Consider the following 9,603-nt stretch of genomic DNA (forward strand, 5'->3'; position numbering starts at 1 on the left):
AGTATTAAGTGTAAAAGTCATATAAGTAATAAGTTTAAAAGTCATACAGGTAAATAATTTTCATATAAGTATTAAGTGTAAAAGTCATATAAGTATTAAGTTTATATAAGTCAAGAAGTCATGTAAGTAATAAATTTTCATATAAGTATTAAGTATAAAAGTCATATAAGTAATAAGTTTAAAAGTCATACTGGTAAATAATTTTCATATAAGTATTAAGTGTAAAAGTCATATAAGTATTAAGTTTATAAAGTCATGTAAGTAATAAATTTTCATATAAGTATTAAGTTTATATAAGTCAAAAAGTCATACAAGTAAATAATTTTCATATAAGTATTAAGTGTAAAAGTCATATAAGTAATAAGTTTAAAAGTCATACAGGTAAATAATTTTCATATAAGTATTAAGTGTAAAAGTCATATAAGTAATAAGTTTAAAAGTCATACAGGTAAATAATTTTCATATAAGTATTAAGTGTAAAAGTCATATAAGTATTAAGTTTATAAAGTCATGTAAGTAATAAATTTTCATATAAGTATTAAGTTTATATAAGTCAAGAAGTCATATAAGTAATAAATTTTCATATAAGTATTAAGTATAAAAGTCATATAAGTAATAAGTTTAAAAGTCATACAGGTAAATAATTTTCATATAAGTATTAAGTGTAAAAGTCATATAAGTATTAAGTTTATAAAGTCATGTAAGTAATAAATTTTCATATAAGTATTAAGTGTAAAAGTCATATAAGTAATAAGTTTAAAAGTCATACAGGTAAATAATTTTCATATAAGTATTAAGTTTATAAAGTCATGTAAGTAATAAATTTTCATATAAGTAATAAATTTTCAAAAAAAAAACAGTGTGCAAAAATACTTTTGATGTTATAAGTTTGCTTATAACCATAGAGAGCTCTGAAAATCATATAAATTACCTATGGATATTTGAGTTTGTAAATTTTAAATGGGTCAAAGTAAATTTTCCATACGATTTCGGGTTGGTGAGGTCAACGTGGCAGCAAATATTTATAACAAATCTGCACAAATTTTTTCAAATTGACATGACTGAAATAGTACTTATATGAAAATGATTAGTTGTATGACTTTATAAGTTAGTACTTATATGAGAATTTTTTATTAGTGAAAACTAGTTAATATATGTTATATCTCTATATATTTCCATATATTTTAGTTGACTACGCTTTTTTACTGGTATGAAATTTTTCATTTAGTACTTGTATGAGAATTTTTATACTTGTATGACTTTATGAACTTAGTATTTATATGAAAATTTTTATACTTCTATGACTTTATAAGTTAAGTATTTATATGAAAAAGTTTTATTTTATAAGTATTTCAGTAAGTAATTTGTATACGTAAATTTGTGGATTCTTTTTTATTCCTGGTACCTGCTGCAGTTAGTTTAAATGGACAAATTTTGTTATATTAAAACAATATGACGAAATTTAATATTCTATACTTAACCAGTAGCATATGAAAGAAATATTTTAACTTTCTTTTAAACTATTCTTATTACACATAAAATATATGTGCTAATGGAATTGTATTAAATTAAGTGAAATATTTATGGTTATTACGCTCAAAAAAATACTTTCATATCATATATTTATTAATTAAAAATAAATATAATTGAATTTGAAATTATTAATTTCAAATCAAAGAAAAAATGTATATATTCTTAAAAAAGATATATACACATTATGCATTGAAATAAAGTAAAATGTATAAAAAATGATATTATTTGAAAGTTTAGCTAATATAAGAAGAAATATCGTTCTTACATAATTAAATAATAATATGTATAAGAGAACGAAAATTCTTTTCACGATACAAAAGGCAAAAATAATAAGCAACCGCCGTATTGCAACACAACACACATAACAAACAAACGACAGTTCCAATTTAATTGGACTGAATGAAAGAAGGCACAATATAAGAATTAATAAATATATATTTATATATATAAATGAATAAAAAATGGTATTTGGGGCTACCATAAGAATATATGTATAAAAGCAATCAAAATAAAGCTTTATAAAAAAATCGACAAAAAAATATATAAAGCAAGCGATAAATAAAAGGAAGAGCTTTATAAAAAAGTTAATGTGTTGTCTGTGTTTGTATATAAAGGTTGTCTTTTTATGTTTTGTGTATTGTATTGTGTAATTTTCAAATAAGAAAATATCATTTAAAATTTTATATAATATAAAAAAATATTATATAAAAAATAATATAAATAATATTATTCTGGTTGATCCTGCCAGTAGTTATATGCTTGTCTCAAAGATTAAGCCATGCATGTCTAAGTACAAACAAATTAAAAGTGAAACCGCAAAAGGCTCATTATATCAGTTATGGTTCCATAGATCGTTAACAGTTACTTGGATAACTGTGGTAATTCTAGAGCTAATACATGCAAAATAAACACGGACCTTTTGGAACGTGTGCTTTTATTAGGCTAAAACCAAGCGATCGTAAGATCGTTATATTGGTTGAACTCTAGATAACTTGCAGATCGTATGGTCTCGTACCGACGACAGATCTTTCAAATGTCTGCCCTATCAACTTTTGATGGTAGTATCTAGGACTACCATGGTTGCAACGGGTAACGGGGAATCAGGGTTCGATTCCGGAGAGGGAGCCTGAGAAACGGCTACCACATCTAAGGAAGGCAGCAGGCGCGTAAATTACCCACTCCCAGTTCGGGGAGGTAGTGACGAAAAATAACAATACAGGACTCATATCCGAGGCCCTGTAATTGGAATGAGTACACTTTAAATCCTTTAACAAGGACCTATTGGAGGGCAAGTCTGGTGCCAGCAGCCGCGGTAATTCCAGCTCCAATAGCGTATATTAAAGTTGTTGCGGTTAAAACGTTCGTAGTTGAATTTGTGCTTCATACGGGTAGTACAACTATAATTGTGGTATGTACATTACCTTATGTATGTAAGCGTATTACCGGTGGAGTTCTTATATATAATTAATACAATGTATTTTTTATATATTCCTCCTATTTAAACCTGCTTCAGTGCTCTTCATCGAGTGTTGTTGTGGGCCGGTACAATTACTTTGAACAAATTAGAGTGCTTAAAGCAGGCTCCAAATGCCTGAATATTTTGTGCATGGAATAATGAAATAAGACCTCTGTTCTACTTTCATTGGTTTTTAGATCAAGAGGTAATGATTAATAGAAGCAGTTTGGGGGCATTAGTATTACGACGCGAGAGGTGAAATTCTTGGACCGTCGTAAGACTAACTTAAGCGAAAGCATTTGCCAAAGATGTTTTCATTAATCAAGAACGAAAGTTAGAGGTTCGAAGGCGATCAGATACCGCCCTAGTTCTAACCATAAACGATGCCAGCTAGCAATTGGGTGTAGCTACTACTATGGCTCTCTCAGTCGCTTCCCGGGAAACCAAAGCTTTTGGGCTCCGGGGGAAGTATGGTTGCAAAGCTGAAACTTAAAGGAATTGACGGAAGGGCACCACCAGGAGTGGAGCCTGCGGCTTAATTTGACTCAACACGGGAAAACTTACCAGGTCCGAACATAAGCGTGTAAGACAGATTGATAGCTCTTTCTCGAATCTATGGGTGGTGGTGCATGGCCGTTCTTAGTTCGTGGAGTGATTTGTCTGGTTAATTCCGATAACGAACGAGACTCAAATATATTAAATAGATGCTTTCAGGATTATGGTGTTGAAGCTTATATAGCCTTCATTCATGCGTTCATCTTGAATGGACAAGTGTTTGAATGTGTTTATATAAGTGGAGTCGTACCTGTTGGTTTGTCCCATTATAAGGACACTAGCTTCTTAAATGGACAAATTGCGTCTAGCAGTAACGAGATTGAGCAATAACAGGTCTGTGATGCCCTTAGATGTCCTGGGCTGCACGCGCGCTACAATGAAAGTATCAACGTGTATTTCCTAGACCGAGAGGTCCGGGTAAACCGCTGAACCACTTTCATGCTTGGGATTGTGAACTGAAACTGTTCACATGAACTTGGAATTCCCAGTAAGTGTGAGTCATTAACTCGCATTGATTACGTCCCTGCCCTTTGTACACACCGCCCGTCGCTACTACCGATTGAATTATTTAGTGAGGTCTCCGGACGTGATCACTGTGACGCCTTGTGTTTCACGGTTGTTTCGCAAAAGTTGACCGAACTTGATTATTTAGAGGAAGTAAAAGTCGTAACAAGGTTTCCGTAGGTGAACCTGCGGAAGGATCATTATTGTGTTCCTATCCGAAAAAATATAATATATATATATATATAAAAAAAGAAAACAAACAAAACAAAAAAAAAAAAAAAGAATAAAAAAGAAAAAAAAATATACATTTTTTTTTTCTTTTTGTTCTTTTCATTCGATATGTTTTGAATTATTGATAATTATTATATAAATCTTATGGGTATATCAATAATTCGTATAAAACATATTTGAGTGTTTTTCTTTTTTTTCTTTTTTTTTTTTTTACTCCTTGTAATGCATTATGAACAGTATATTATACATATATTGGGAATTTCGCATACATTGTATTTGAACGCTAAAAAACCTTTAAACATATATAGCTGTACTTATTATTATAAAAATGATAAGTTAATTTGTTCACATTAACGTGCAATTCCTTTTTTATGGTTATTTTCTATTTGTGTTTAAGTATATGTTATATACATGTGTCATATACGTTAGTATAAGTATATGTATTATATACATATCATATACGTAGTATAGTATATAAATATACTCTGGTCTGTTTTTATTCAAGAAGTTATGGTTAAATGCACAAATAAAAGAGAATAACTAAAAACTGGTATTGCTGTTTTTGTTGACCTAAGACATGCGCAGCTTGCAAATGTTTGGGTTTAAAATTACAATTTATTGAAAGATGTGTTGGAATTTTATTTTAAAAATTTGTTATAAATATTATTATTATTATTCTTTCAATAAATTAAAAACTCTTGACTTTGAATCAAAAAACACAAAAAATTTTTACTCTAAGCGGTGGATCACTCGGCTCATGGGTCGATGAAGAACGCAGCAAACTGTGCGTCATCGTGTGAACTGCAGGACACATGAACATCGACATTTTGAACGCATATTGCGGTCCATGCTGTTATGTACTTTAATTAATTTTAAAGTGCTGCTTGGACTACATATGGTTGAGGGTTGTAAGACTATGCTAAATTAGTTGCTTATTCTTTTAGTTAATTAAAAGAATTTAAGCATATGGTATATTATTGGATTGTGTTTTCCAATCCATAATATTAATAGCATAAAAAGAAATATATACAATATATTCTTGAATACCTCATATTTGAACGAAATTTTATAATAAATGAGAATCTTAGTATTCCCAAAATAAAAAAAAAATTTCAATATTATTTAAAATATATTTAAATAAATACATTACGAGGACAGTCTAGCATAAAATATATTCATATTGTGACCTAGACCTTAAGTCCCTAATGGTATTTATTTAAAAAGTGGAGTGATTTAAAATTATATATATTTTAATAATATGAAATGTATTAATAATTTGAATTGGGATGAAAAGATTTTATGTTTATTATTAGAAATTTATAAAATGGTATCGAGATATAAAATATGTTTCTTTAAAATAGCGAAAAAAAAAAAAAAAAATAATAATAATAATAAATTTTTTATACAACCTCAACTCATATGGGACTACCCCCTGAATTTAAGCATATTAATGAGGGGAGGAAAAGAAACTAACAAGGATTTTCTTAGTAGCGGCGAGCGAAAAGAAAATAGTTCAGCACTAAGTCACTTTGTCTATATGGCAAATGTGAGATGCAGTGTATGGAATATCTTAATATCTAGTATGAGAAATTAACGATTTAAGTCCTTCTTAAATGAGGCCATTTACCCATAGAGGGTGCCAGGCCCGTATAACGTTAATGATTACTAGAAAGATATTTCCAAAGAGTCGTGTTGCTTGATAGTGCAGCACTAAGTGGGTGGTAAACTCCATCTAAAACTAAATATAACCATGAGACCGATAGTAAACAAGTACCGTGAGGGAAAGTTGAAAAGAACTCTGAATAGAGAGTTAAATAGTACGTGAAACTGCTTAGAGGTTAAGCCCGATGAACCTGAATATCCATTATGAAAAATTCATCATTATAACTGTGGTATTTAATTTTAAATATTATAGTAATAGTGTGCATTTTTTTCATATAAGGACATTGTAATCTATTAACATAATAAAGTATTTATCAAAAGATCATTGGTTTTAAGTTTATTCAAATTAATTTGCTTTTAGCTTATTAACATAGAATAAATACTGATGATTTGATAAAGTGTTGATAGATTTTATTATATATAATGCTAAAATTCTTTTGAATTTTACAATAATATTATTATCATTGATTTTAATATTAATTGTATGCATTTATATGATTAACAATGCGAAAGATTCAGGATACCTTCGGGACCCGTCTTGAAACACGGACCAAGGAGTCTAACATATGTGCAAGTCATTGGGTTATATTAAACCTAATGGCGTAATTAACTTAACTGTATGGGATTAATTTTTAGTGTATTACACTATTAATTCAATCCCGGGGCGTTCCATATAGTTATGTATAATGGTAATTTATTATTATTTATACCTCTAACTGGAGCGTACCTTGAGCATATATGCTGTGACCCGAAAGATGGTGAACTATACTTGATCAGGTTGAAGTCAGGGGAAACCCTGATGGAAGACCGAAACAGTTCTGACGTGCAAATCGATTGTCAGAATTGAGTATAGGGGCGAAAGACCAATCGAACCATCTAGTAGCTGGTTCCCTCCGAAGTTTCCCTCAGGATAGCTGGTGCATTTAAATATTATGTAAAATAATCTTATCTGGTAAAGCGAATGATTAGAGGCCTTAGGGTCGAAACGACCTTAACCTATTCTCAAACTTTAAATGGGTAAGAACCTCACCTTTCTTGATATGAAGGTTGAGGTTATGATATAATGTGCCCAGTGGGCCACTTTTGGTAAGCAGAACTGGCGCTGTGGGATGAACCAAACGTAATGTTACGGTGCCTAAATTAACAACTCATGCAGATACCATGAAAGGCGTTGGTTGCTTAAAACAGCAGGACGGTGGACATGGAAGTCGTAATCCGCTAAGGAGTGTGTAACAACTCACCTGCCGAAGCAACTAGCCCTTAAAATGGATGGCGCTTAAGTTGTATACCTATACATTACCGCTAAAGTAGATGATTTATAATACAATTTCGGTTGGATTATAAATTTTGAAACTTTAGTGAGTAGGAGGGTACAATGGTGTGCTTAGAAGTGTTTGGCGTAAGCCTGCATGGAGCCGCTATTGGTACAGATCTTGGTGGTAGTAGCAAATAATCGAATGAGACCTTGGAGGACTGAAGTGGAGAAGGGTTTCGTGTGAACAGTGGTTGATCACGAGTTAGTCGGTCCTAAGTTCAAGGCGAAAGCCGAAAATTTTCAAGTTTTAATGAAATGAAGTGAAATTTAATTTTTTTATTTCATAGTAATTAAACACTTGAATAATTTTGAACGAAAGGGAATACGGTTCCAATTCCGTAACCTGTTGAGTATCCGTTTGTTATTAAAAATGGGCCTTGTGCTCATCCTGGCAACAGGAACGACCATAAAGAAGCCGTCGAGAGGTATCGGAAGAGTTTTCTTTTCTGTTTTATAGTCGTACTACCATGGAAGTCTTTCGAAGAGAGATATGGTAGATGGACTAGAAGAGCATGACATTTACTGTTGTGTCGATATTTTCTCCTCGGACCTTGAAAATTTATGGTGGGGTTACGCAAACTTCTCAACAGGCCGTACCAATATCCGCAGCTGGTCTCCAAGGTGAAGAGTCTCTAGTCGATAGAATAATGTAGGTAAGGGAAGTCGGCAAATTAGATCCGTAACTTCGGGATAAGGATTGGCTCTGAAGATTGAGATAGTCGGGCTTGATTGGGAAGCAATACCATGGTTTATGTACTCGTTCTGGGTAAATAGAGAATTTCGGTTCTTGTTCCCCGGATAGTAGTTACGTAGCCAATTGTGGAACTTTCTTGCTAAAATTTTTAAAGGATTATATCGTAAGATATGTATTCTTTTTAAATTATAACGATTATCAATTAACAATCAATTCAGAACTGGCACGGACTTGGGGAATCCGACTGTCTAATTAAAACAAAGCATTGTGATGGCCCTAACGGGTGTTGACACAATGTGATTTCTGCCCAGTGCTCTGAATGTCAAAGTGAAGAAATTCAAGTAAGCGCGGGTAAACGGCGGGAGTAACTATGACTCTCTTAAGGTAGCCAAATGCCTCGTCATCTAATTAGTGACGCGCATGAATGGATTAACGAGATTCCCTCTGTCCCTATCTACTCAGTTGCGTTTGAACAGCCGAAGCGAACGGACGTGTGCGCGGACGATTCAGTTTTTACGGAGCGTTAGTATTGATGACGGTGTTGTGGTGCTTTTGTTGCCGAAAACAATTGAAGGTCATCATTGTGCGAACAATAGACGCAAGTGTAGTGCGGGACAACTTAGTTTGAAAAGTTTCCCAAGATAAAGTGATTAGTGTGGGTTTTCCCAAACAGTGTGCGAAAAATAGACGCAAAAACAGTGTGGGTTTTTCCCAAATAGATGTGCAGTGTGGGTGTTACCCAAATATTGTGTAAACAATAGACGCAATTTTGTGCGGGAAAATATACATTTCCCAAAAAAGGGATTTAGTTCTGTGACAAAAGTGTTTGTGTGTGTGCTACCTAACGCAGGTAGAACTTTTGTGAGAGAGCACAAGAAAGTTCTAGTGCGCGAAACAATAGAAGTACAGTGTGGGTGTCACCGAATTATTGTGCAAACAATAAACAATAGACGCCAGTGAAATTTGGGATTTTCCCAAAAGTTTACGAAGGACGTAATAATAATTACTAAGTGCGGGTTGGGTAATCCCCAAAAGCGTGTATTTCGCTGCAATGTCTGCAGCACGTAAAAGAGGAGCAAAGTGCATCAGTGGAGCGAGCGATGACTCAGGGCCCAAGGTGGTCGATGTCGAGTCATCCGATGATGATGGAGTGGAGCTGTCCCGAAAAGCGCGTAGGAAGGCGCGCTTGGAGAAAGCAGAAAAGGAGAAAAAGGACAGCGGCAGGAAAGAGAAAGCAAAGAAGGCAAAGGAAGGAGAAGAAGAGGTAATTGTAGAGCCAAATTCCGCTTGCGGAAATGTAGGTAATTCTGTTGGTGGTGTGCGTAGATCTATGTCGCCTGATGAGAAGAGCCACCTTAAGGCTATGTCGGACTTAACTCTCGAGTTAAGCCGCATGGCGTTCGGGGGGGAAGAGCTCGAGGTATCTAGGCTCATGCAAATTGGTAGGGAATATGAATCACTGTTACTTATAGTGATTATGGAGAATGCCGATCTTCGCGGACAGATAAATGCACTGCACAAGGTAAATAGTGCAGTAACGAGTGCATTGAAGAGTGCAGCTGCAGCTGGTCATTCGACCAGAAGCATGGAGGCTCCTGTGTCTTCGGCGATTGCCCCACCGGCACCTGTGCTGGAGGCAATAGCGCCAAAGGA

The 9,603-nt window shown here is 33.4% G+C and overlaps 2 non-coding genes and 1 pseudogene across 2 annotated transcripts; all 3 read left to right on the forward strand.

Moving 5' to 3' along the window:
* Positions 1 to 2,261: 2,261 nt before the first annotated feature.
* On the forward strand, positions 2,262 to 4,251 carry LOC125780123 (small subunit ribosomal RNA). Its single transcript, XR_007423569.1, has one exon. It is a non-coding gene; the product is annotated as a small subunit ribosomal RNA (ribosomal RNA).
* Positions 4,252 to 5,009: 758 nt separating this feature from the next.
* Positions 5,010 to 5,188, forward strand: LOC125780122 (5.8S ribosomal RNA). The gene has a single exon (XR_007423568.1). It is a non-coding gene; the product is annotated as a 5.8S ribosomal RNA (ribosomal RNA).
* Positions 5,189 to 5,684: 496 nt separating this feature from the next.
* Positions 5,685 to 8,461, forward strand: LOC125780124 (large subunit ribosomal RNA; annotated as a pseudogene).
* The last annotated feature ends 1,142 nt before the right edge of the window (positions 8,462 to 9,603 follow it).

The sequence above is a fragment of the Bactrocera dorsalis genome, unplaced genomic scaffold (assembly GCF_023373825.1).
Source record: "Bactrocera dorsalis isolate Fly_Bdor unplaced genomic scaffold, ASM2337382v1 BdCtg100, whole genome shotgun sequence".
NCBI lineage: Eukaryota > Metazoa > Arthropoda > Insecta > Diptera > Tephritidae > Bactrocera > Bactrocera dorsalis.